This window comes from Vicugna pacos, chromosome 12, assembly GCF_048564905.1.
Source record: "Vicugna pacos chromosome 12, VicPac4, whole genome shotgun sequence".
Taxonomy (NCBI): Eukaryota; Metazoa; Chordata; class Mammalia; order Artiodactyla; family Camelidae; genus Vicugna; species Vicugna pacos.
Window position 1 is genome coordinate 47457112 of NC_132998.1, and position 27435 is coordinate 47484546.

Consider the following 27435-nt stretch of genomic DNA (forward strand, 5'->3'; position numbering starts at 1 on the left):
AGACCACTATTTTGAAAAAGTCTCTATAAAGATTCATTGGTAATTGACAGATGGTAACAAACAGACAAGATCAAGGATGGTAGACTGTAGAGGAAAGTCTAGTGATGGGCATTGAAAAGAGTTAAACATACCAAAAAATATACAGAAATAATTTGAAGTGTGGCAACTGTGTTTGTGAAATATTAGGCATGTACAGTTTTTATTTAAAGTGATTTTTGACATTTTTAAAAGATGAGCATATCACCTAAAACCAGACAGAGGTTGATGTAGAAAACAACAAAGGCTTTGAGTTCCTTATAGTCCAAAGCACGAAAGGCTCTTCATTGCACGTGGAAAATACGACAGACAGACAGGTAGACAGACAGACAGACAGACAGATGAAAGAAAGAAAGAACAAATTATTCTTAAAATTTGGATCAGAAATAAGATACTAATTTCAAAATATGTATTTTATAGTCTTGAAATATTAAAAAGGAGTCTTCATAAAACAAAAAAATATCAGAGGAAGCAAAAACAAATGAAAGGAAGCATCAAAATGTAAAATACAGGAAGGGAAAAATTAAAAATAATAATTACTATAACATGAGAGTAGTTTACTATGCGCCCTGCCTTCTGTGTGTGGGGCTTATCTCCTTCAATCTTTAGAATTGCCACACGGAATATATTCTATTGTTATTTTCTTCATTACAGACGGATAATTAAAGTTTGAGAAAATGATGTAACGTACCCAACACACGCTTACTTTTTCTTCTTTGACCACTGTCTCTCTTGACTTTCCTCCTAAATTGGCATCCAGGTAGATAAAGAGGTAAGTCAATCTAGAATTACAGTGCTAAGAACAGAGTTAAAGTACATGACACCTAAGGTGCATAGATTACAACCAGAGAGGTGATTTTGACATTTTGTAGTCAAAGGTACAGTCTAGGAGTACAGATGTTACTAAAACACGTGGGTGGCTGAGATGGAAATAGAAATGGCAGTCTTCGGGTAGAAGGAACTTGTTCTCAGAGATCTTAGAAGTGTCATCAAGACCTTCTGCCAGTTAGGTTGGGTCCAGGCTAAGCTGCTTTTACAGCAGATCCGAAAATACACTCACTCAAATAAGCATACTGTGCCCTAAAGTTACAGGCAGGTATCGGTAGGAGCTTAGTTCCACAAAGTAATCCAGAAATTCAAGTTCTATTTTGTTCTTCTGTCATCCCCTAGGGTGTCTTCCTTTTCTAAATAGTCCAAGCTCTCTTTCCATCGGGTTCATGAACCAGTTTGCAGGAAGCAAAGAAGCAGCTTCAGGCAAGCAGCTGATCTGCACGTAGCACAGCTGTTATAATCATAGCCCACTGCCCAGACACAAGGAAGGTTTAGATACACAGCTTCTGGCTGGCTGACTGTGTTACAGTAAATCTAATGAGGTTCTTTATTAAAAAGAAGAATTAAAGAGTGCATATTGGGAGTGTGCCTAACTGGGAGATAATCAGCAGTCTCAGATACAAAGTCAAAATACAGGAGAGAAAAAAGGACAATGAAAGAGCTGTTGAAATCAGTGCAGAAAGCATTAAAACCTTCTCTGGGAGGTAGGTAGGTGACCACCATAGCAAAGAAAGTGCCATGAGTGTATGAATTCTGTTAAAGAAAAGATCCTAGGTTCTCCTTTGAGAATATTCAACACTTTTACTGATATTGTGAGGTTTAGTGACCTTGAGAAGAAAGAAATTCAAGACAGACAGGATCTGTGGAGAGTAATGACACGGACTTACACACTCACGGAAGAACGGGGACCCCAAGTTTTGAAAAGAAGGAGTTACACAGAGGGAATTAGGAGTAAACAGGAATAACTAAGGACAAAGGGATGCCAGTGCTGGAGATAAAAATTAGGGGAAAATGAGAAGGAAGACATGTTCACTTGTAGCACTCATGTTAATATCCAGGACAGGAGAAACAGGGAAGAATCGTGGTATATTAACAAAAAGGTAACCAAAAGAACATTCTCCCTCTTACATATGGTTTCTTACTTTTCTTTTTATCTTCATTGCAACAGTTCTTTGCAAAATATCTTACTGTAAGCAAACATTACTCTTTCAGAATCTGAATATAAATTATAAATAAATATGTCCGAATCATGAGATATAAAAATAAAAAAACTGGACAAAATTTTAAGTATGGGGTGAATGTGCTTAATCTAGACTCTTGGCATAAAAAAAATGTACCTTAGAAACTGTCATCTCCCAATTGCTATTTCATTTTGATGGTCACATCACACCTCCTATGTTGGCGGACCGGTGTGGAGGCCACTATGACAGCTGGTGTACACACACTGGCTGCTTGTCCAAGTAATTTACTTGCCCTAGTCATTTCATGGCTTCTGGTGTTGGATTTCACCCTCTTGGTAACGGTGATGATTGAAGGATTTGAAGCAGAAGGTAACATCACTGGGTTTGCATTTGAAGAGTTTACTGTGATGGCAGAGTGCAAAACTGACGGAAATCAAATCGAACTATAAAACAGGGATGACACTTTAGAAATTAGCAGTGTCAAGCCAGATGAAAGAAGATACAAAACCAATTACTCCGTGGGCTGGTAAAACATCATTATGAACATGGCTTATAAATAAATGCTACAAATGTACAGAAATACAACTTAAGGAAATGACGGACAGTAAAGCACATACTTTGTTTTGTAACGGGTTTGGAAGAAGCCAGAATCATTAAATATTATGCCCAATGCCACTAAAATATTTTCTAGATGGTAATATTTTTTAACAAGCTTCCAGATTGTTTTGAAATGTCTGCAAGGTTGGTTAACTTTTACTACAACACGGAGGAAGCAAGACCACAGTAACACACTCAGGAGCATGTATTTTGTTAGTCTAATTTTTGTTGGAAGAGCTGCAGTGTTATGCTTTTAGAAATGTAGTCCTTTGCTATGTCCCGTCAAATTTTGCCTCAGAACCCTTGAAAAGTCTTATTTCTGCTATTCAGTGACCTCTTGGCTATATACTAATAGATTTCCAACCCACTGAGAAGCAAACCCTCACAGACACTTTTCAAACTTTCAAAGCTATGATTAAATATGCCTTTACATCAAAAATCAATCTCCTTTAAGGCATGCAAGGGATTTGCTCTGCAGAGCTCAGACTAACGCATTAGACAGGCTCACCTAGACCTTTAAAATATCTACCTTTTCCCCTTGTAGGTGTTCTAAGGCTGTTCATAAAGCCAGATTTTCACAGGCCCCCAAGTCTCAATTAATATGTTGGCTTAATCACATGCTCTCATTTATTACAGGATATTCTTGAATTATGCAAAAATTAAATGCTGGAAATGTCACAATCAGCAATTAGCAGATGTGCCTTTTTGATACTTTGGCTGGTTACCTAAACGATTCCTAGTCCTAACTCTTTACAAACTTCCAAGCTACATGGAGATTATCTTCAAGCAGTTGCACCATTTCCATAAAGTAAATAATACATTGCTCTCTAAAGTTGTCAAAGCAATAAAACAAATATCAGAGGTGAACTTAGCTAGTATTTATTGAATTTTTAATATATAAGATATATAGATAACTGATTTTATTTATTAATTTTTTTATAATTTTAATGTTTTCCTGTACTTGTTAACCTTGTATCTCCTAAGAGATACGTAAGCTCCCTGGGGACAGGGATCCCATCTTATATTCTCCTTAATTTCCCCACTACATTTAGCACAGTACTAGATGTTAGTAGGTAATTCTCAACAAATACTAACAATGAGCCTTAAATACTAGAACAAGTCTAGTTACAATTTACTTTCACTTTGTGAGTGCAAATAACAGCCCCATTTAGTTCAATAAACAGAACAGTAGACTGAAATTAACAGGTTCTGTTGTCATTGATCTGACATTATTAAGCCATTCACAGATTTCTGTTATAGCTGAAGCGCAATATTGAAGCAGTCAATAAAACCTTATCACCAACTGTCCCAAATGTCACACTAACCTCTTACAGGGCTTGTGATGTCATTGTCTATGATATTTGCTTCAGTTGTACCGTTTTTTACAATGAAGCAGTACTTTCATTTGTACCACTTCTCTTTTATTAAATATCAAGTCTCCATGTGGTTTCCCACAATGTCTTCACATTGTTCCAATGTTTAATTACTTGTTAATTTGCCAGCAAGTCACAAAGTGGAGTTGAATTAATGAAAGAAGTCTACACATGATCACAGACCACTTGGCAGAGGCTGCGAAAACACACACCAAAAGAAGATTCTGATCATTTATCAGCTTGCAAGGAGTAGGTCCTGAAAACTCAAATAAGATATTCAACAGAAACACAGAGTGAAAATCCAGAACAAAGTTATAGTGATTCACATTTCCAGCAGATTGTTCCAGAGTAATTAAAATTCAACCCAAACCAAACACAACACCTTTATCTCAAAACTGCTAAATCTCAGACTGGGGAACTCACACTGTATCTGGTCATCTATGGCACCAACATGATTTCTTTTGCATTCTCACAGTCTACATTTAGTCAACAAGAACTATGGATTCTGTCTTCTTGATATCTTTCAAATCTCTCTACTTCTCTCTACCCCCAGGGCCACAACAATATGTTGTAACTACCATCATCTTCTCCTAGTCTGCCCCAAATCCTCTTGACTCATTTCCCTGCCTCTAGGCTTGCAATAGAATTCCATTCACCGCATTGCCCCGATATTAACTTTCCAAACTATAATTTCAAGTTCCTTTTGGGTTAAATATTCCCCCAGATTCTTCATAGCCTCCAAGATAAAATCCTAATTTCCTAGAAAGATATTCACACCCGTTTACAATCTAGCTTATGATCCTTCCCAATCTCATCTCTGACCCCTGCCTCATATACATTGTCTGTTCCAGTGATCTTTCACTTTGAGTGCTTGTGTATTGGGCCATGTTATTGCACTTGGCTGTCCTGACCATACTCCCATCTGCTCTCCTTTACCTGGATAACATCTATCTAAAAAAATTCCTGTTCAGTTTTTATGTTTCCCCTCCTCCAGGCTTCATGCCGTCTAAAGAACACTTCATTGCTATACCTTCTATTCCCCTGGCTAAAATAAAGTATGGAAGCCTAAGTTCCAAAGAAGACTGAGGGTTTTTTGCGTTTGTTTTTGTTCGGTTTGTTTTGTTTTTCAATGACAAACAAAATAGACAATGAAATTTGTTAGGATCAAGAAGAAACAAAAATTGAAGTTCTGCTCCTTGGAAGTGTTAAGGGGAAAAAACTGTGAAACAGGGATAGGTGTCAATGTCATATATTAGCTGGCACATCAATTAAGCATAATAATTTTCAAACTAGAAACAGTGGACTAAGAGATAATCAGAAGTCAAAACAGATGTATTAGTTTCCTATTGCTGCTGTAACAAATGACCACAAACTTAGCAGCTTAAAGCAATACAAATTAATTACCTTACAGTTCTGGAAGTCAGAAGTCCAAAAAGGCTCTCATTGGGCTACGTTAAGGTGTCATCAGGGCAGTCAGTGTTCCTTTCTGGAGGCTCTAGGAAAGATCTATTTTCTCACCTTTCCACTTTCTTGAGGCTGCCTGCTTTTCTTGGCTCATGTCCTCCTCCCATCTTCAAAGCCAGTAATGGCCAGTCAAGCTGTGCTTACATAGAATCACTCTGACATTGACTCTTCTCTCTCCCTCTTATACATTTAAAAGACTCTTATAATTACACTGGGTCCACTGAATGATAAAAGATAATCTTCCAATTTTAAGGTCAGTTGATCAGCAACCATGATTCTATGATTTTAATTTCCCTTTGTCCTGTAATCTAAATTATTCATAGGTTCCTGGAATTAGGACTTAAGGACACCTGGGGGGAGGGGGTGGAGCTTATTCTAACTACCAGCAGAGGTAATATCATAAAAGTACGTTATCTTTTTTCAAAGGAATCCAGGTTTGTATATTAATTTATGATTAGTTTGGGAGATTCTATAACCAGAAACACCTGGCCCCCCCCACTTACTTGGAAAATTATCAAAAACTCGAACTATAAGAGTTCCCTACCTACTCTTTGTCAGGTAGTATTGTTGGAATACACATGTATTTAAAACACATAGCCTCTTCTCACAATCACTATATTGTAAAATGGAATAATACTAGAGTTATTTTGAGAATTAAATAACTCAAAATATACAAAGTGTAAAATACATACCACAGTCAAATTTCACTGTACGTTGGAAGAGCTCAATACATGATGAGTATATTATGTCTCTGTGAATGGTAGTGGCTGTTATTATTATGAAGCTGGAATAAAAGTTGTTCCATTTAAACCTACCAAGAGCTTGAGTTAGACACCTTGGGAAGCTACCAGAAATATTTTTAAGCAAAGACATACTGTTGCCCAGTAAAACATCTAGGTAGGTGCTTTCAGAACTATGAAAGCCAAGGCCTTATGGATGTGATCCAGAAGGACAGTACAGTGCTCTGCATAATGAAGAAACACCCCTGAGAGTTTCCTCCAGGCAACTGGAACAGGAGATGGATAAGTCAGAGTGGAGGCCCAGCATCATGACAAAGAGCAGAGGCCAGATAAGAATATGGGTCAAAGACACATTTTCCAACTCAGAAAAAGCTCGAAAACTTTTAAGACCCTAATTAGAACAACAATTATAAGTTGTTCTTTGTTAAGTAATGTGCAAAATAAAGCCCCTAATTCCTCCCAAAATTTTAGTAGAAGGTGGTTCCCATCAGCAGTCTTGCTTTAGTGGTGCCAATGATGCAAAAGGGGCCAGTGTTCAGCTCAGAGCAAAGCAGCCTGAGCCTGCAGTGTGCACAGTCATTCCAGCCAACAAGGCAAGCAAGGGCCATACGGGGAATGACTCATCAGGGACATAAGACAATTCTCTTTCTTTCCAAATATGCTAGAGGAAGGAGAACTGAATCTCCTTTTTGAGGAGAGGGAAAGCAGAGGGAGTTGTTCATTTCTGATCTCACGTATTTTCTGTTACAGAGATTAGAGCCACCCAGATATCAGGTATTATTTTTGTGACTTATTCACATGATGATGATTATGATGGCGGTTTTCTCATCATTATTACTTCCAGATGATCTACATTATTTGGGCAGCAAGAAATATTGGAAAATCATTTTCAAAAGCACCATATGGAATATTTAAGAAATCTTGGAGCAGAAAAGAAGTACAAGAAGAATGAAAATGTCATATCATAGTTTTCTAAAAAGGAAATGTGTTAGTTTCTAATATATAAAGACAGGTCAACAATGCAAATTTTGACAAAAATCTAAAACGTATTACTTAAATGTAGACTTTTACTTTGAGTGTATTTACTCTACAAAAGATGTCATGTGAATTTTTTTTTCTAGTTTGAAAAGACTTCTAAGCTTTTCAAGGCAACTAAGAAGTTTTGTGAAAAGACAATTTGTGCCACAAAGATATAGTAGAAACAGTTTCTTCAAAAGCATAAAATTTTTCCAAATAATAATGTTATCTTTTGGGATGTTACTTTAACCTCTTCAGGTTACTCAGTTACAAACAGCAATATAACACGTTCTCTAGAAATCTGAAAGATTTAACATACACCCTAAAATTGTCTAATGTAAACAAGATGTAGTAGTTCCCAGTCTGCTTGAATACATCTTATTTCCTACGGTAAAAACGTTCTAGCCTCTTTAAGTTCTATTTCTACTATAAATGTAAGACACAACTGGTAATTTTAAAATCATATTACACAACTGCCAAGTATTTAAGAAAGGAGTAAACACATTTCTAATCAAACCAAAACTAATGATTTTTTGAAAGGAATGTGTATAAATATATGTTCAGGAGAGACTCTTAGAGAGCCCCAATCATTCCCGCCTCCTGGTACACGTGGCCTTGAGCAATGCCTCCCCTTGAATGCGATGGGAATGCCCAACAGAATGCAGCAAAAGTGATGGGATATCACTTCTATGATTATATTACACAAGGCTGTGACATCTGTTCTGCTAAGAGTCTCCCTTTCTAATTCTGATGAAGCAAGTGGCCATGTTGTGGGAAACCTACATGGCAAGGCACCGAGGGTGGCCTCTGACTGACAACCAGCAAAAACTCGAAGCCCTTAGTCTATAACAACCCACAGAAAGTGGATGCTGCCAGTAACTACCTGAGTTTGAAGCAGATTCATGCCAACTCAAGCTTTTAGGTGAGAGCCCTGCAAGACACCTGGACTGCAGCCTTGTAGAGGACCAAGCTATCTACGTTTTACTTTGAGATGACTGTGGATTCCTTTATAGCTGTATAAAATAATACTGAGAGATACTCTGCACCCTTTGTCTACTTTGCCCTAATGGAAACATTTCTGCAAAAGCTACAGTATAATATCTCAGCCAGAACACTAACATTGACAATGCTAAGGTACAAAAAACTTCCATCACCACAGAATCCTCTTATTGCCCTGCTGTAGCCACAGTCACTTCTCTGCCATCTTCAACCCCTACTTAACCCTTGGCAACCACTATTGTCTTCTATAATTTTGTTGTTCACCAAATGTTATATAAATGTAAATTGTTAGATTGCATTCTTTCACTCAGCAGAATTCACTGGGGATTCATCTAGATTGTCTCATGTCATGATTTTATGGTATTCATTTTTATGAAATCGTAATTTGTTTAACCGTTCTTCCTTAAAGGATCTCTGGACTGTTTCCAGTTGTGGGCTATTAACATTCAGTACAGCCTTTGGTGGACATAAGTTTTTGTTTCTTGGGGACAGATGCCCAGAACTTAGGTTGCATGTTTAGTGTGAGTTTTTTTGTTTGTTTTAATAAACTGCCAAATTATTTCCCAGAGTGGCTGTACCATTTTACATTCCCACCAGCAACATATATGTGATCTGGTTTTCCTGCACTCCTACCAGGGTTTAGTATGGTCAGCTTTTATTTAGAAAGTCTGGCTGGTGTACAAAGACATTTCTTTTTGGTTTTATTTCCCTAACGTCTAACAGGGTTGAACATTCTGTCATGTGCTTTCTTGTCATCTGTATATCCACTTCAATGAAATGTCTCTTCATTTCCCTTTTGCAATTGCCCACTGTCAATTTCCTGTGGATTGTTTGTTTGCTTGTTTGAATGTTGATTGTTTTCTCATATATTCCAGATGCTAGTCCTTTGTCAGATATAAGGTTTCCTAATATTTTCTCCCAGTCTGCGGCTTGGATTTTCATCCTCTTAACAGATTTTGACCCAGAACAACATTTTTCAATTTTGATGAAGTCCAAACTATCTTCATTTTATAAATTATGCTTTTGTTACCAAGTCTAAAAACAATCCTCCTAACCCAATATCCTGAAGATTTCCTCCTATTTTTTTTTTCTCAAAGTGCTGTAGTTCTATGTTTATTACATTCAAGCCCTTGATTCATTTTAAGTTAATCTTACATATGGTGTGAGACTTAGGTCAAATTTCATTTCTTTTAAGACTTTTTTTTTTTTAAACAATTGAAAAGTTCACAGCAAAACTGAAGGGAAGGTAGAGATTCCCCATACACTCCCTGCCCCTGCACACGCATAGCCTCCACCACTGTCAACATCCTCCACCAGCTGCTATAACTGCTGACCCTACAATGACACATCAATATCACGCAAACTTCACAGTTTACATTACAGTTCACTCTTTATATTCATTCTACATGGGTTTGGACAAATATCTAATGACATGCATCAGTTATTATGGGATCATCCAGAATATTTTCACTGCCCTAAAAGTCCCTAGTGCCCACTTATTAACCTTCCCCCTCACAACCCTTGACAACCACTGATCCTTTTTACTATCATCACAGTTTTCCAGAATGCCATATAGTTGGAATCACATAATATATAACCTTTCATACTGGCTTCTTTCACTTAGTAATATGCACTTAAGTTTCCTCCATGTCTTCTCATGGCCCGATAGCTCTTTTTTTAGTGCTGAGTAATATTCCATTGTCTGATGTACCACAATTTACTTATCCATTCACCTTCTGAAAGACATCTTGATTGCTTTCCAGTTTTGGCAATTATAAATAAAGCTGCCATAAACACCTATATGCAAGTTTCGGTGTGGACCTAAGTTTTCAACTCCATTAGGTACATACCAGGGAGTACGATTGCTAATCATTTGGTAAGAGTATGTTCAGTTTTATAAGAAACTGCCAAATTGTCTTTCAAGGGGTCTGTCCCATTTTGCATTCCAAGCAGTAGTGTGCGAGAGTTCATGCTTGCCAGCATTTGGTATTGTCAGCGTTCTGGATTTTGCATATTCTAATAGGTGTGTGTTAGTATCTCAATATTGTTTTCATTTGTATTTCCCTGATGACAAATGATGCTGGACATCTTTTTTATATGCTTATTTACAATCTATATATCTTCTTTGGTGAGCAGTCTATTAAGGTCTTTGGTTCATTTTTTAATTGGGTTGTTTGTTTTCTTACTGTTGAGTTTTAAGAGTTATTTGCATAATTGGGTACCAGAGTTTTATCAGATGAGTATTTTGCAAATATTTGCTCTCATTTTATGGCTTGTCTTCTAATTCACTTGATCTTGACTTTAACAGAGCAAAAGTTTTTAATGAAGCCTGGCTTATTAATTATTTTTTTCATGGATCATGGCCTTAGTGTTGTATCTAAAAAGTCATTACCATATCCAAGGCCATCTAGCTTTTCTTATATGTTATCTAAGTAGCTTTAGAGTTTTTGTGTTTGCCAAAGTTCATTTTTTGTCAAAGGCTATACAACTGCTTTAGCATCATACATTGAAAAAGTCACCTTTCTTCCATTGAATTTTTTTGCAACTTTGTAAAAAAAATCAGTTGGGCTATTTGTGTCAGCCTATTTCTGGGTCTCTATTCTTTCCCACTGATACATATCTATCTACCAATACCACACAATCTTTTTTACTGTAGCATTTTATCTGATAAATCTTAAAAAAATGATAGGCTGATTCCTTCTCCATTTATCTTCTACAAAATTATTTCACCTGTTTGAGTTTCTGTGCCTTTTACATAAATTTTAGAATGCCTTGTTCATTTCTACAAAACATCTTGATAGCATTTTAGTAAGTATTGCACCTAATTCATGTATCAATTTGGATAGAATTAACATCTTTACTATGCAAATCTTCCAATCCATAAAGATAATATGTTTCTCCATTTATTTCAATTCTTGGATTTCGATTCTATGATTTTATCAACATTGTACCATTTTCATCATACAAGTCCTGTACTTGTCTTATTACATTTATATCTGTCATTCTTTTTTAAGTAACTGCTAGATTAAGAAATAAAATTGATTTCTGCACATATCTTATGATGTTGCTAAAATTGCTTTTGTTTAAGAATTCATGGAATTATCTGTGAAGACTATCATGTCATCTGTTAACAAGGGACGGTTTTACTTCTTTTTTTTTCCAATCTGTATGCTTTTTATTCCATTTTCTTATTGCACTGGCTAAAATTTCTGGTACCGTGTTAAATAAGAGTTGTAAGAACAGAAATACTTGCTTTGTTCTTGAAATGAAGAAGTATTCAGTCTTTCTCTAAGCATAATTTCAGGTATAAGACTTGTGGATGTTCTTTATCAACTTGAGGAACTATCTCTTTATGAGTAGTTTTCTGAAAGATTTTATCATTAATGAGTACTGAATTTTGTCAAATTCTTTTTCTGAACTGAATTGTAACATCATGAGGCTTTTCCCTTTGCCTGCTAATATGGTGGTTTATAATGATTTATTTTCGAATACTGAAATGGCCTTGCATCCTGGAATAAAACCTAGTTGGTCGTGATACTTAATTATTTATGACTAAATTCCACCTGCCATTATTTTCCTAAGGACCTACACGTCCTATTCAAGAGGGGAATCAGTCTGTAGGTTCCTTCTTTCATAATATCTTTGTCTAGTTTTGATACCACGGTAATACCAGCTCATAAAATAAACTTGAGTGTGATTCTTCTTTTTCTATTTTTCAGAAGAGGCTACTTAGAATTGATATTGCTTCTTTTAAAGTTTGGTATGATTCTCCATCAGGGATTAGAAATTTTTTTTTAAAAAAAAATCAATTGTTAATTAATTTTCCTTAGTAGTTACAGGTCTCTTCCAGTTGTGTATTTTATATGAAATAAGTTACAGTGGTTTGTGTTTTTTGAGGCATTTGTTGTCAAATTCGTATGTGTGAACTTGCTCATACTATTTCCTCATCTTTTTAAGGTTTTCAGGACCTGTAGGGATACACTTTATTTCATGACTGGTATCAGTAACGTGTGTCTTCTTTGGAGTTTTGGGGGTCAGTTTTACTAAAGAGTTAAAGATTTTAGTGATCTTTCTAACAAATCAGCTCTTTATGTCACTGATTTTTTTCTGTTGTTTTCTGTTTTCAGTAAATTTTGTTGATTTTTGCTTTAATCTTTGTTTCCTTCCCTATGTTTACTTTTGGGTTCATTTTGATTTTCTTTTTCTAGGTTCTTTGCGGGGGGAGGTTAGATTATAGATTTGAGACTTTCACTCTTTTCTAACATTTCATTCAGTTAGTGCTACAAATTTCCCTCTCAGCACTGATTTAGCTTTATCCCTTAAATTTTAGTATATAGTATTTTCATTACATTCAGTTCAACGCATATTTGCATTTTTAACATTTCTCTTAAGATATTCTCATTTATAAATTATTTAGAAGTGCACTGTTTAGTTTTTTAGGTATGTGGAAATTTCCTATTTTTCTGTTATCAATTTCTAGTTTGATTCCAAATTACATATCTCATAAGAATCTAGTATTCAAAACATATAAAGAACTCTTACAACTCAACAACAAAAACTCAGACAACCAAATTTAAAAATGGGCAAAGGATTTGGATAAACAGTTTTCCAAAGATATACAATTGGCCAAGAAAGCACACGAAACAATGCTCAACCTTATTATCATCAGGGAAATACAGATCAAAACCACAATGAGATACCACCTCACACCAACTAGGACAGTAGCAGTACTACTGCAGATGATGATGGGGAGAACTAGAAACGTCTTATGTTGCTAGTAAGAATATAAAGCGGCACAGGTGAAGTGCAACTACCAAATGTGTTAAACACAGAATTACCATATGACACAGCAATTCCACTCCAAGATACATACCCAAAAGAACTGAAACCAGAATTGTGTTCAAACAAAACCTTGCACATGAATTTTCCCAGCAGCATTGTTCATATTAGTCAAAGGTAGAAACAAACTAAATGTTAATCAAGAAATGAATGGATAAACAAAATATGATGTATCTATACAAGGGAATATATTTCAACCATTTTAAAAAAAGAGTGAAGTACTGATACATACCACACTATCAATGAACCTTGACAACACTGTGCTAAGTGAAAGAAGCCAGTCACAGAAACCATACATTACAATATTTAATTTATATGAAATATCCAGACTAGGCAAGTCTATAGAGAAAGAAAGTAAAACAGTGATTTCTTAGGGCTCAAGAGATAAGGAAGTAGAGGATCATAGCTGAATGATACAGGGTTCCTCTTTGCAGCATTAAAAGTATTCTAAAATTATTGAGGTGATGGTTGCACATATCTGTTAGTATACTAAAAAGTACTGAATTACACATTTTAAATAGGTGAATTATATGGCAAGTGAACTATATCTCAACAAAGCTATTTTTAAAAGTGAATATGATTTAATTATAAACTATCACATTAGGAAGTAAACAATGACATCTTACAAAAAAAAAAAAACAAAACAAAACCAGAAACAGAAGGAAACCCAAAGAACACACCAGCATGTCATTCTTTAGGGCCTGAGTTCTCAAGCTTGTATGTCTTCTCTCCACTTTCAGTCTTATGTTTGCTTTATATATAAATGTCCAGGGATTTTACTTTTACTTAGCAGAAGAGATAGAAAAAAATACAGCTAACTCCATCTTCCTGGAAGTGGAATCCCCCAGTGTGTGTTATTTTAAGCTGGTAAGTTTGTAGCAAAATTATCACGCAACAATAAATAATACAGCATGCAGTTGTATGTGTGACCCTTAAGTACCAGCAGGTAAATACTTACCACAGAGCATTATTATAAGCATTAAGTTAGATAATGTTAATAAATTGACAGTAACATACAAATCTCACCTATGTGCCAGCTCCACATAGTGGTAGAGAATACATAAATGAGTGTTCAAATCCCTGTTCCTCTATTAACAGTGTCCACTAATCAGTATTCCTGAACCCTAGTGGCATGTTGGGATCACCTAGGGAGTTTTGAAAAATTAAAAATCCCCAAGCTACAGTAAAGATTGGTTTAAAAAAGAACATCTAGGCATGGATCCCTTGAGCCAATATTTTAAAAATCTTTTCATGTGATTCTGATAATCAGTGAGTTTCGGGAACCACTGTCATTGAAATTGTTTCCTATTCTATAAAATGAGGATAATAAGGGATAATAATAAGACAATGATATGTTTGTCACAGCTTACTGTATGCTGTAAATAACTTGCTCTAAATCAAGTTCTGAGCACAGTACAGCATTTTGAGTGGATGGAGTGCAAGCTTTGTAACCAGGGTCATGATCAGCTGCACCACTTTTTAGGTCTGTCATGGGTCAACTCACATGATTTTGAGACTCATTTCCCTCATTTCTAACCTGGAGGAAACTGTATTTAATTCAGGGAGTTAATCTAAGGATAAAATTAGATAACATATATAAAAGCACATCACACATTTTAGGTACATTAGTTTCCAAACCTTCTTCCCTAAATGTCTCTGCAAAGCATCCTTACAATCATACTATAAATTTTCATATGGAATTTTAAATGCTAGGAAGGAAAAAGATACCTTATATTAGTCCAGCCATCTGGATGTACTGATAGTTCTTTGACCTTTTCTAGGTCTGGCTACTGACATAGTATGATTTTAAGGTAAAGGCTGCAGAAGTCTGCCTCATTAAGGAAAAAGTAGGCTTATTTTTCAAGCATACATTATTGGACTTTGCCTCTACTTCTTCCACACTACCTATTTTATCTCCCTTTCCTAAGATTTCTGCATATCACCCGTATTCCAGTAGCTACTGAGTACAAAAGGCTGAGATATCATCTCCAAGATACCTCTTCTGACATTCTAGAAACATACATATTTAAAAGAGGTCCTCTATCTGTGAAATTGAGAATGCTTCCCTAAAATTAGCAGCCTGGTGAGATTTCTGGGATTCCCAATGAAGGAATTCTGAGTGATTTCTCTGCACTATCTATCCTTTCTTTAACCTCATGAAATTTGTTCCGAATCCATTCAAGTGGGTTATACTATAGAATATGTGAAACAGACTTCTGGGGATCTGAAAGATGTAATGCAAACCTCAAAACTGCCCTGTTTCAGATATATGAATTAGTAATCACAAACTCAATACTTCGACTTAGTAAAACACAATGGTTACCCATACCCCCACCAATCTGAAGGTGTGGTTGACTGCAGAAAAGCAATCATTTTGAGAACTTTACAAAATAATTCTCTTCCTGGTATAGTTATAACTGTAAAATATCAGTTGATACATTGTCTTATCTTTAGACAATTAGGCCAGTGGAAGCATGATTAGATTCTAAAGTATAATATTTGAGATTATACTGTACACCAAATCAGAAATTGAAATAACCCATTAAACATATTAAAAGACTTCTAAAGACAAAACCCCTCTGTCTGGAATAAAAAGACCCGAAACAAAATGACAAAAGAAACAAGACCCAAAGGAAAACACTTACATTTTCTATTTATAAGTACCATTAGAATAACAAAGTCATACTGTGAAAATAAGATAGTAAAATGGCTTGTTTTAATAAGCCATTGCCAAGGTATTTTAGGAAACAAATATTTTGCAACAACAGAGTTGAGTCATCCCTAAGTACAGAATATATTTTCTAAACAGCTTCTTTTGGTCAGAATCCGGGGTTTAATTTTTGGCCAGCTTTTAAATGCTTTCTTACAAAAGAACTATTTTTAACTGAGTCATGATATTCCTTTCATTCTCAGAAGTAGTTTTGTGTGATTAAGGGTTGGGGGAGGCCGAAAGGAGATGGATAGGACACGAACAAAAGCACGTAGCAGGACAAAGATGCCAGCACTTACAGCAGTGATTTAGGCTTCCTGGATTTCTGTTGATTTCTTTACCTTGAAAAAGTCTAAGCCTTTTCATTTTCTTGAATCTAAACAGAAGCAAAATGGACTTTCAGCTATTCCAATCTAAACTAAGCTCCTATTTTCCTACTAGAAAGTGCTATTAACTGAGAAAGATACGTTATATAAGAGCCAAATAAATAAGACTCCATGTAAAGGATCCTAAGAATGCACACAATGAACACAAAAATCAATGTGAGCCTCTTTGACAACTGAAATTAGGTGTCTCATAATGTTTTGCCAGCTTCATAGAGCATTGTATATTTGCAAAGTAACCCTCTCTGCCTCTGTGTTCCTTTATCTTCCTTTGCCTCTCTCGTTAAAAAACAATTTGCCCTTCTGATAACATTTCATAGGCTTAGGGACTTTCTTTAAGACTTGGTCACAAAAACTTGAATTGGTGGCACCGGCACTGCTAATGGCAAATTAACCTGGAAAAATACCCTGGGATTGTTCAGTAGCACATTACCATTGATAATTTGTATTTTGAAGTTTGGCTTTCTTTTCCTTCTATATCATGTGGCATCGAAAGAAAAATGAAGAAAGACTTCAGAGGCTTGCCTGGAAAAAAACAAAATGCCTAGTTTTACCTTGCGGTATCTAACATTCTCATATCTAAAGGTACAGAATTGAGCTGTGAGACACTGGTTTAAGGTTAGAAGAGGGAACTGGTTGGCTGCTTCAAATCAAGTTTCTCAGACAAGGACAAACCACAGTAAAGCACCACCGCCTGTTAAACAGATGTACCGAGAGACACGCTATCAGAGCAAAAATCTTCAACGCTAAACGTGTTTTGCTAAACTTTTCATACCTCACTCTGAAATCTGATTTTATTTTTAAAGGAAAAGAATTAGTAAGAAAATGATTCATTTTAGGCATGAGTTATTCTATTATTAAAATAATATGGCCTACGACTGATTTTGAGGTCCCGTCTGACCACTCACTGAAAAATTCAACTCCTAATGCTCAATGTAGCATCTCCATTTACCTTAACTCACTCCACTCTTTCCTTTTTGTACATTCTCACATGCATACATAATTCATGCAATTTTGTATTGATTGATTGTTGAAGGTCTCCTCTTATTTACATATAAAATCTATGAGGGCAGAAGTCTTTGTTTTAGTCACTGGTGTTATCCCGAGAGTATAGAGTAATGCCTAGCAAAACATATTTGGTGAAGGCGTGAATGAACAGCACCACGACACACATTAATCAGAATCCCTGTCCCACTATCTAGGTATTAGCCCACTGGAAGCTGAGTTAGTTTTTAGTGCTGGCTCCAACGTCTAATCTCTTTATTAGCTATTGACTATAATTCACTCTACCTGCATCCATTTTACAAACATAAATTCTACGGTTTGAAAAATACTGCATTTTCTCCCAGTCTCAAAGGAGTATGTGACAAAATCAGAAAGAGACGTAAAACCATATAGCGTTGTATGTATGCATTACAGTGAAAAAATACTTCCAGCATTCATCTTCTACAAGTCTCCATTCTTTAAATAAACAACAGATAAGAAAAAGGAGAACAAATAATAAGCTACATCATTTTGCCTTGGTTTAACGGACCAGAAGAATCTAATTTGAAAATGCTAAAAAAAAAAAGAAAAAGTGTTGAAATGAAATAATAATCCCACAGACCTAGAGAGAGCTTGGGTTTCACTGCTGAAGTTCTGAACTTCAATACAGAGGAATGCCAGATTTCTGTTTAGAAAATGATTCTCTGTGACATTTCAGTGAGTTGTCAAATCTATAACCTCCATTTTTTGACTGTCACTAGAGGACGATGCCTTTCCTGTGGGGGTTACACCTCTGTGAGTGGTTAAAAAAGGAAGGGCGAGCTTTCTGCACACGGCACCATCATTCACTGAAGAAGGTTATTTTCGTGCTAAATCATCTGCATGAAACCATATGGTTAGAAGAAAATAGACTATTAGCCAATATACAGCATCTCCAGAGGGCACTAGACTGGCATTAGATGCCTGCTGATTTGTTTGCTATTTGAATAGATGCCTTCTTTTCCTTGGCTCATTGAAGGAAATTGTGATTTGGGGCAGTAAGCCCACTTTAAAAGACAGAATAGAACAGAATTTCTTCAAATAAGAAACACCTTCCGGTATTTTACATATATTTACATGTAGACATGAATCTTGATCTCAAGGAATTTACAAATCAGAAGAGGATAAAGCCCGCACATACAAAGCCACAGTGAAATTATAATGTGATAAATGCCACATAAAAACACATCAAGGCTATATATTTCAATGCTTTTGGTAAAAAAATAAAATAAAATGAAAACATTTATCTTGAATTTTCAGTCTCCAGAATTGTCAGAAAATAAAGCATCTAGTTTTTAAGCTACGTAGTCTGTGGCACTTTGCGATGACATCCCTAACAAATTAATACAATGCATATGAACCCAAAACACTGTCTTTTCTGGAATTAATAGATAAATCAAACTAATGGAAAATTGGTGACTCCTGCTCCTGTAAAGATAGCAATAATCAAAAGGCCTTTGTAGAAAAAAGTCTCCATTTGGGTGTAAAGATAAATATTAAATGTACAGGAATTTCAGATACAACAATGATAAATACAAAACAACTAATATTTGCAATGTATTTTTACCATGACTCTTCTGTTTAGTATTATCAACCTTGTGAACTGGCTTTGTAGATTTCAATCTACAGATTGGCTTGTTCAACCCACATAGCTGGAATGTGAACCCAGGCCCCCTAACTTTAAATCCTATTGTATCACAATGTCACCTCTGTGTGCCAGTTTCATTTGGGTTGAATTTCTTTTGTGTTAATTGCCTTTAGTGAAGGACATTCAATTTTTTTTTAATGTCGGTAAAGACCATGTTCCTTGTAAGCGATGGAAATACCAGCAATCCGGTATAACAGGTAAGTTTATTTTCCAATAATTCAAAATCATTAATTTTGTTTTTATAATGTTAATTAATCCAGCCTCTCAAAACAAGAAGATCACTCAGCCTTCTGGGTTGTAATCTGTGCCTTAAAATTGAATTGGAAACTGTATTATTCACTATTTTAGAACGCCCAATATATATAGGACAGAAACACCTCAATTATCTAAGCAGAACCCAGTAACTCTCATCATGATGACTGCTACATTTATCGGTACGAGGTTACAACTGACTCATTTCAATTTCTGTTATTTTCTACATTGTTGTGTAATAAGAACTGATATTTAGGATGAGAGAACTGAAGATTTTCTAACATCAAATAGCCAATTATAACTAGCAAGCTTTATTTACAAGTCAAAACAAAATGGAGACATGTTTTTATTAAATTTTTGACCAAAAACATTGCAATTAACAGCACTTCATATTGCTATAATATGGCATTTACCATTTTCTACTTTCACTATAGTTTTGTATGTACATGTTTTAACCTCTACTTATTTGTAAATTCTTGAGATTAAGATTAATGTCTAATTTATCTTTGCAACCTCACTTTGTCCTCCTTGTAGGTTTCCAATCAATATTTAATTCATGGATAAATTAATTATAAGCCAAATAGTTTCTATGGATCACTCAGATATTACAAATGTGAATTAAATCAAAATAATCCACTAAGTAATGATTTTCTATCAAAGAAAACTTGTACATCAAAATAAGAGTATTTATACCTCAGACAGATAGTAAACAAATGAACTACTACCATATGGCAGAGTCCTTTCATCCGGGTTAAACAGATTTTGTATATTAATTTATACATGGTGTTTATCAAATTTTCATTGCATAAGAAAGTTTTCTTCTGTAAAAATTTCTGCATTTGGTCTGTGGTTTAGGAAACCAAAGTCCATTAGTCTAGCTTATTTATACCATCACCTTGACACAGAGAACTCCCCTGGGATATTTGGGAAGCAAACGTCCTCTCCTGCTGTTTCAATTAGCACCCTAGAACGCTCATTACCTTTAGTAGAAACTATCTTTGAAACCGTAGCACCTTTCAGCTTGAAATATGTTTTCTGACAGGTTCAGAGGCAAAAGGTTTAGGATTTTTATTAGGGGATTTACATGGGGTTGAAAATTTTAACTGGAGGAAGACATTGGCCAAAACATTCAGAGAAAGTGATCACCAATCCCTCCTGCTGCTTAGCAAAATAACCAAGTCCAGTCTTAGAGCACAGGGGGGTTAGAATGCTAGGAACACACCTGGCCAGCGTTACAAATGAGAAAGCCTTGGAATCCTAAGTCAAGTCCCTCATCAGCTAGGGTTACAGCACCTACTTCCTCACTTTGTCTACCTTTTGAGCTGAGACAGTACAAACATTTCTTTTATCTTTCCCCACTTGATTATGTGGCTCCAGCCGCCAGTCAACACGGTTTACTGAGACTCTTTTCTATGGGGAAGCTGTGCTATCGTGCTGTGGATCAGCACACAAGAGAGAAGGAAATTATCCCTGCCTTTGAACATTTCCAAATATGAAGAACCTAGGGAAGAAGTTAATTCCAACGTCGCCCATTCTTTTATCGGTCTGTAAGGAGAAAGAGACAGAAATTAACAGAAACAAGCGCTGCCAAGGCCATTTCCTTCTCCTGATTTGGGTATACTGTCATGAGAAAGACACATGGGATACAATCAGAATCCTCAGGCTCACATAAATTGGCCTTATTTTTAGGGAAGTACCCCACATGAATCTGAAAACACACGCCATTTACTGAAAGGTGACCTTATTAAGGAAATTAGCAACTACATGCTGTAAAGGCATGAAATGTATGATAAAACGGTTCTAAAAATATCTTAGTGCAGCTTTCACATTTTCAGGCAGAGGCTACGTGATCAACACAGGTGAAATCAAGCTGTATCAAGGTTTATTTAAAAATCTCATTTCTTTTAAACAAACCATTGTTTTGATATAAAGATTTGTAGGAATTCTTACCAAGGTGTTTTATTTCCCACCAAAAGGTTGTTGGGGAACATTTTGTGGGAGGGGGGTGTATCTCTGTTTGCTTTTCTGTTTCCTACAGTCTCATCTGTTGTTGCAAGTGAAGTGTTTTGATAAACAGATAAAGACAATGTGCAGCAACTCACTGGAAGAGGGAAGCCAATTTCCAGAACCATTTTATGATAACTTCAATCTCTCCAGTATCTATTCCCTTGCAATGTTCCTTATGATCGATAAATAAGTTTCTCACTGTTCCGAAGATTGATTGGTTTCATCACAGGCAAGAAATTTTTTCTACCATAGTTCACTGAGTGCTATCCCCAGCACAACTTTTGCTGTCTCTCTTTCTCTTTCTCTCTCTCTCTCTCCCTAGTCCCTCTTCAAGAAAGATGTTAGGTAAAAGGAGAACATATACTAAATCTGATTAAGAACCATGATGGGTAGTTCTTTGCCAAATGTTGACTTCTGGAAAGTAGGGATCTACTTAAAGTTGAGTTTCCAGCTACAAAGAGCAAAGACGTTCTATGGAAGTGAAAAGTCAACACCTAAGTGTCAAGTAATCAATCAGTGCACACTGTTAACACTGATTATTAACAGGTTATACTTTCACAGACCTCTGTTTTACTGGGGAGAAAATTATTGAACTACTGTTCTTTCTATGTGGAATTACGAGGGGCTAGAACTGCAATGACTTCCCACTGGCAAGATATTTCTTCTTAATATTCTGCAATACAGCTCCCTGGGACATTTTCTCTTGAAATATTCAGCTACTGCAAACAAAGAGAGCTGGGAATCAGAGCAGATCAGGGAGCTGTACTTTGTGTGGAAGGGAGTGGGTGGTAATTTGATTAGGCAGTCAGGACAGCCAGTTCTGAAACAAAAGCTATTTCACAAAAGAAATCACTTTAATGGCCAAAAGTAAAAAAGAGGAAAACATTATAGGTTCTATAGTGATATTAATGCAAGTTTCATTACTTTGAAACCAAGGTTAACTGCCTTTATAAAACATCCTATAATGTCTTTTAAAAGACACACAAATTTGAATTATTTTAAGACACGTTATGCAAGCGTAGGCTCAGACGCTGGCTTAGTGCTACACGAGGTTCATCAGATTTTCTTGTGAAAGAAAGAGAAGTACCTTCTCTCTTGAATTTGAGTTTCCGGATCATTCATGCCAAGGATCTTACTGTAAGTTCTTCTTCTGGGTTTTAGGCACATACAAAGTTGAGGAAAACGTGGGCTATTATCCAAGGAGTATACAGCCTAAGAGGAAAGTTGTAAGATATACACATAGCCCTTTTGTTACATAAAATATAAAAAAATCATTAGAAAGGTTACAACATACTATGAAATTGAGAGGAGTTTACAAAAAAAATTCTTCCTGGAGAATTAGCAAAGGTTTCATTGAGGTAGAAGTTCTTGAAATGGGCCTTAACGTTTGGGAAAAAAATGAGATGAGATGGCATTGGTGGGAAGGACTTTGCACAGAGTGAGTAACATTAACAAGAGCCCAGAGAGGTGAGAATGTGGACAGTCCCTGAGAGTGAATAATGCAACCTGACTAAAGAACAGAGTACGGGAAAAGGATGACAGAAGAGGCAGCTTGATCAAATTCACCCACATTCTTGAACGCCAAGCCCAAAATTCAGACTTAATTCCTCAAGCAATGAATGAGGATGAGAACTACCATATACTGCATGCATTTTATCCCTTTCAAAACCAGTTCTTATGCCATATCATTGAATTTCCCCACTGGCCCATAACGTAGACAACTTATATACAGGAAACTATAAATGGGATTTAAGCAATTGTTCCAAAGCTCCTTCCTCTATGTAACTTCTTTGCGGTCATGAACAACTTTGAAAATTTCATCAAAGTTACAAACTTCTTCCCAGAAAGATGCAATGCATATACATACATACACACACACATTTTTCTTATACTTTCATGGTTTTCACTCATTCTCATTTTTATTCCTTGTCAGAAACTCCTGCATCATCCAAAGATATTACCCAGTGAAGGAATACGTTCCCTTCTAATTCTACGATCCAGTAATACTGCAACATGAGAAGATAGCAGAGAATGTGAAAGAAGTAACTTACTGAATAAGGTCATTATCTTTTCTTATTCTATAAATATGAAAGGGGTATGTACATAAAATGGTTAACTCAAACAATATAATAATTTCACCCCAAATTCAGAAATGTTCCTTTTATAAAATAAAAACCACAGATTGATCTAAATCCATACCACCCAACAAATCACTTAAGTCCTTTGAATCTTTCACTAGCTTTTGTTCCACTGGTCTTCATATTTTATCTAAAGCGCTCTTGTTTTACCCTTACCCATATCTTCCAATTCAAGTATCAACATTTTCATCAGTTAAGAATTCTCATGCTTCAGCTTCTTAGAGGACAAGGCCTTAGGGACAAAATATGTGGATCTGAGTCCCAAATCTATGCTTACCAACCATGTGAACCTGGATAAACTATACCTCCATTAAGTCCATAAAAATCTCTCAGATTCTTCTTCTTTAAAATGGGGTAATAATTATCCTCTTTCTTTAAAGGCTTTTACATCTAAAACATATCTAAATGAAAGAAACAGTATTCACTATATGATTCATTAACCATTTTAAAGTACCTAATTGTCTTAACAGCATTAAATTTGGGAAGCAAAGAAGTAATTTTAAAAACAAAAAGAGCTGAAAATAAGAACAAGCTCACAGTATCATCAAAGAGAAAGACACGTAAACAATGAACAGTACAGGTTATGTACTGAAGGCACATATAAAATGCTGGGAGGCCACAGAGTCAGACGAAGAAACGAAGACTGAGAGGCGGGGAGGGGGCCAGTGAAGAGGAGTGTTCCAGGGGGGGTTTTCTAGCAAATAATAGCAAAGCTTGTTACCGAAGTGATTCCCAGTGTCACACAGGAAATTCCCAGTCTCATATAACACGATATACATGGAGCAGCACTGATGCTTCAGAATAAAAATACCATGTAGGCAAAAGAGAAATGCCATATCTTGGCTTAAATGCTGCTTACTAGTCCATATATACCTTTGTGAAAGTTCACTATCTTTTCAGTTATATGAAGAAATATTTGCACGTGTTTCAAATCAGGTATCAGAAAAAAAAAAAAAAACAGACCATGGAAATGATGTTTATAAAGCAACCAATGTGAGTTCAGTTTTTTGCAGGAATTTGAAATTCCATTATTCCTAATGTAAGAGAACAGTCAACAGTCCTCAGTAACCATCAACCCATATAATTAATTTCTTCTTCTTGATTAAAAACAGAATTTTTCAGAGATTTTGTTCTTTTTTTTTATTATCTTTGGGAACATATTTCTTTCTCCATTCTTTACCATGAAGTTGCATTATTTTAGTACATTCATCAAGAAAATGTATATACTCTTTATCAGCAATATGAGGTAAATGACTATATTCTCACATCTGGACATCTCTATGGGGTAGAAAGCATATGGATCTCCATAAACTAGTATCTTTGCTGGAAATAATTTCCTGAATCAAAATATTTCCGTCAGTTTCTACAGACAGGTGTAGAGTTGACTAACATACAATTCTGTACTCCCCCAGGGCGTGCTGTTGTGGACAGGGTTACAGTGCACAAGCACGCAGGCTGAGCGCTGCCAGCTCCAGGAAGGCACTGTTTGCTTGGATCATGACACAAACGCTGTCTACTGGAACTACACACAGCGGATACTTCTGCACAGGCATGACGTGGGACACCAAACACATTATGTATCACCACTTAGTTGGAAAATTTTTCTGACCTATATGGTAACCAACTCTAAACCATACAGATGCCATTACTTCTAAATATGTATTCTGACCAAGGATAGGTGACTCTCCCTCCAATGACATTCCTGGTCCTCACAGCTTCTTTTCCTACTCTGTCAGGCATCAAGATAGTCTGGCTAAAATTTTTTTAATTTTTAATCTGTGCTAGTCACCATGTTAAGCATTCTGTTACCTTTTATTTTCTCCCATTTTACAGATGAAAAATGCAAGGTTGAAAGAAATTAAGAGATTTTCCCAAAGTCATGTATCTGGATAAAGAACAGTCCTGGAATGAAGGATACACTACATACCCATTGTTTAATCCAGGAAATAAACCTAGGGATGCCTAAAAGCAGGAGACTGAGGCAAACATAAGGGATCTAACCCAAGCTCTACATATTTCTGTGGGAGCCCAAGCAGTCCAAGATTAATAAATAAATCAGTAGAAATAAGACCCTCAATCCAGTAAGAAGCTTGTACACAACAGTTTATCCAGCAGAGAAAGCTAATGTATCTTAACTAGTTGGAAGTAAAGATTAGATGGTAAAGTTCTCTTATTCCTGACTGGTCAGCTTAAACAGTTAGTACAACATCAAGGGTCCAGCCAGTTCAGAGAAGCATCAAATCTCATTCACCTTAAAATTTTACTCTTTAAGTACTCACTTGAGAAGTGACATCATCACTATGATAATCAAACAAGTACTCTAACCATCAGTTACCTGCTCAAATTGAATGGGTTTTCTCAATGCACAATTTCTATCAATGTCACAGAAAGTAGGATTTTGCATCCCAAAGTTTTCAGACAGCATATAGTTTTTCCACATTGCGTGAAGGACTTCTAGCCTAGGACCTCTTTGTTTACAGACCTGGCCATGACCTGCTAAAAGTGTCTTCTAGCTTTAAACCTAGGATTAGTGGTACAAGTCAGAATATTCATAGAATATTACTTGTTTAATGAAATGAAATGAAAGAAAGAATGAGTGAGGTCAGAGTCAACATACATAGGTTATCACCTATTATTGCATGCCTTAAAGTCAACAATCACATCTTTCTTTACTCTGTGTCTCCTAAGCCTAAAAATGTGACGTCACACAGTGGGTGCTCAATGAGTATCTATGGGAGTTGTCTTTAGCCTATTATTCACACACCATCACTTCCTTTATACTTCACAGCAAAACTCTGAGATACACTATTACCATTTCCATATTTACAATGAGGCGGTTATCCTTTTCCCAAGAGCCAACTAGTAAAAATGACTGAGCTGAAATTCAAAACCAAAACTTCTTGCACTAAATCTAGTTTTGAAAGTGACATGAGTGAACTTAATGATTCAAAAATTCATAACCAGTGACTAGGGAGTTAACATTTATCTAGTACCTTTCACAATGTGAAAAACTCACTAGGCACTGTCAATATTCACTTAATCCTCATAATAATCTTGAGATGTAGGTATTATTATTTCAATTAGAGAGACATAAAAAGGAAACTTCAAAAATGCTGAAAAATACACCCAAGGTCACACAACTAGAAAATAGTGACTTATGTAGTACATACATGTGCTTTATATGTAGTGACTTCTCAAAGAGCCATGGAAGGACTTGAATCTCAAAAATTAGGCAGTCAGAGGAAGAGATCAAGACGGCAAAGCAGGAGGATGCTGAGCTCACTTCCCACCATAAAGATTTCAAAAAATACATTTACACATGGAGCAATTCTCAATGAAAACAGACTGGAGACCAGCAGAAAGACTCTTACAAAAACAAGGCTGTAAAGAAAGATCCACAAGGAGCCAGATAGGAGGGGAAGAGAACTGATTGAGTTGAATCCTGTGCCCCTAGGAAAAGACACAGAAGAGGAGGGGGCTCACACAGGCTCGGACATCCTGCATGGGGAGTGAGTAGTACAAACAACATATTGAGAACCCCAGCCCTGGGATGTGACACCAGGAAGATGAGTCCCATTAGTGGGTGTGAAAACCAATGGGACTTACCAGAGGGCTGTAAGAAACCTAAACTCGGCCTGTGAACAGCATGCACACACTTGCTTACTCCCAAAACAAGTCTGGGAAAGCAAACCGAAACAGCCCAGGACCCTGGTCAATTGCCCACAACTGCCTGTGTGTGCCCCAGCCCGTGCTAAGCACCTGCTCCAGCCTCTACTGCTCCAGGGTTGCTCTGCTCTGGAGCAAAGATGCCACTGCAGGGAGGCAGGAGATCACACACTTAGAAGGAATGGAACCAGCTCAGACCTGACCCTAAGGGCTTCTGCTCCAGCACCTTGGGACTTGACGCCACTGCTGACAGAGCTGTGACAGCCACTGAGCACAAAGGAAGCCCCAGCTCACACCTGGCTTTGACTCTAGCCACTCCCATATCCAGCCCCACATCCCACCAAGGTGATGGATGCCAGCACATGATGGGGAAGATGTGACACATGCTCACCTCAGATTCAGCTGTCCCACCAAAGCCACTGGACACATGTACGCTTCGCAGGGATGCTCTCACATAAAGATACTCCTTCAGACCAGGATAGGTAACTGTTTCACATAATTCCATAGAGAAAAAAAAGACAGTTAAGCAAA

The 27435-nt window shown here is 36.4% G+C and overlaps 1 protein-coding gene across 4 annotated transcripts in view; it reads right to left on the bottom strand.

Annotated features, from left to right (window-relative positions):
• The window catches only part of SYT1 (synaptotagmin 1), an 898755-nt gene that overhangs the window by 799249 nt on the left and 72071 nt on the right, over positions 1 to 27435 (bottom strand). The window contains exon 1 of one of the 4 annotated variants that reach the window (XM_072973354.1): positions 16604 to 16630. The exons of the other annotated variants lie outside the window; for them this stretch is intronic. The gene's annotated coding sequence lies outside the window, so the exon portion shown is untranslated. Of the gene's footprint in view, positions 1 to 16603; positions 16631 to 27435 lie in introns of those variants that run through there. 4 annotated transcript variants of the gene reach the window in all.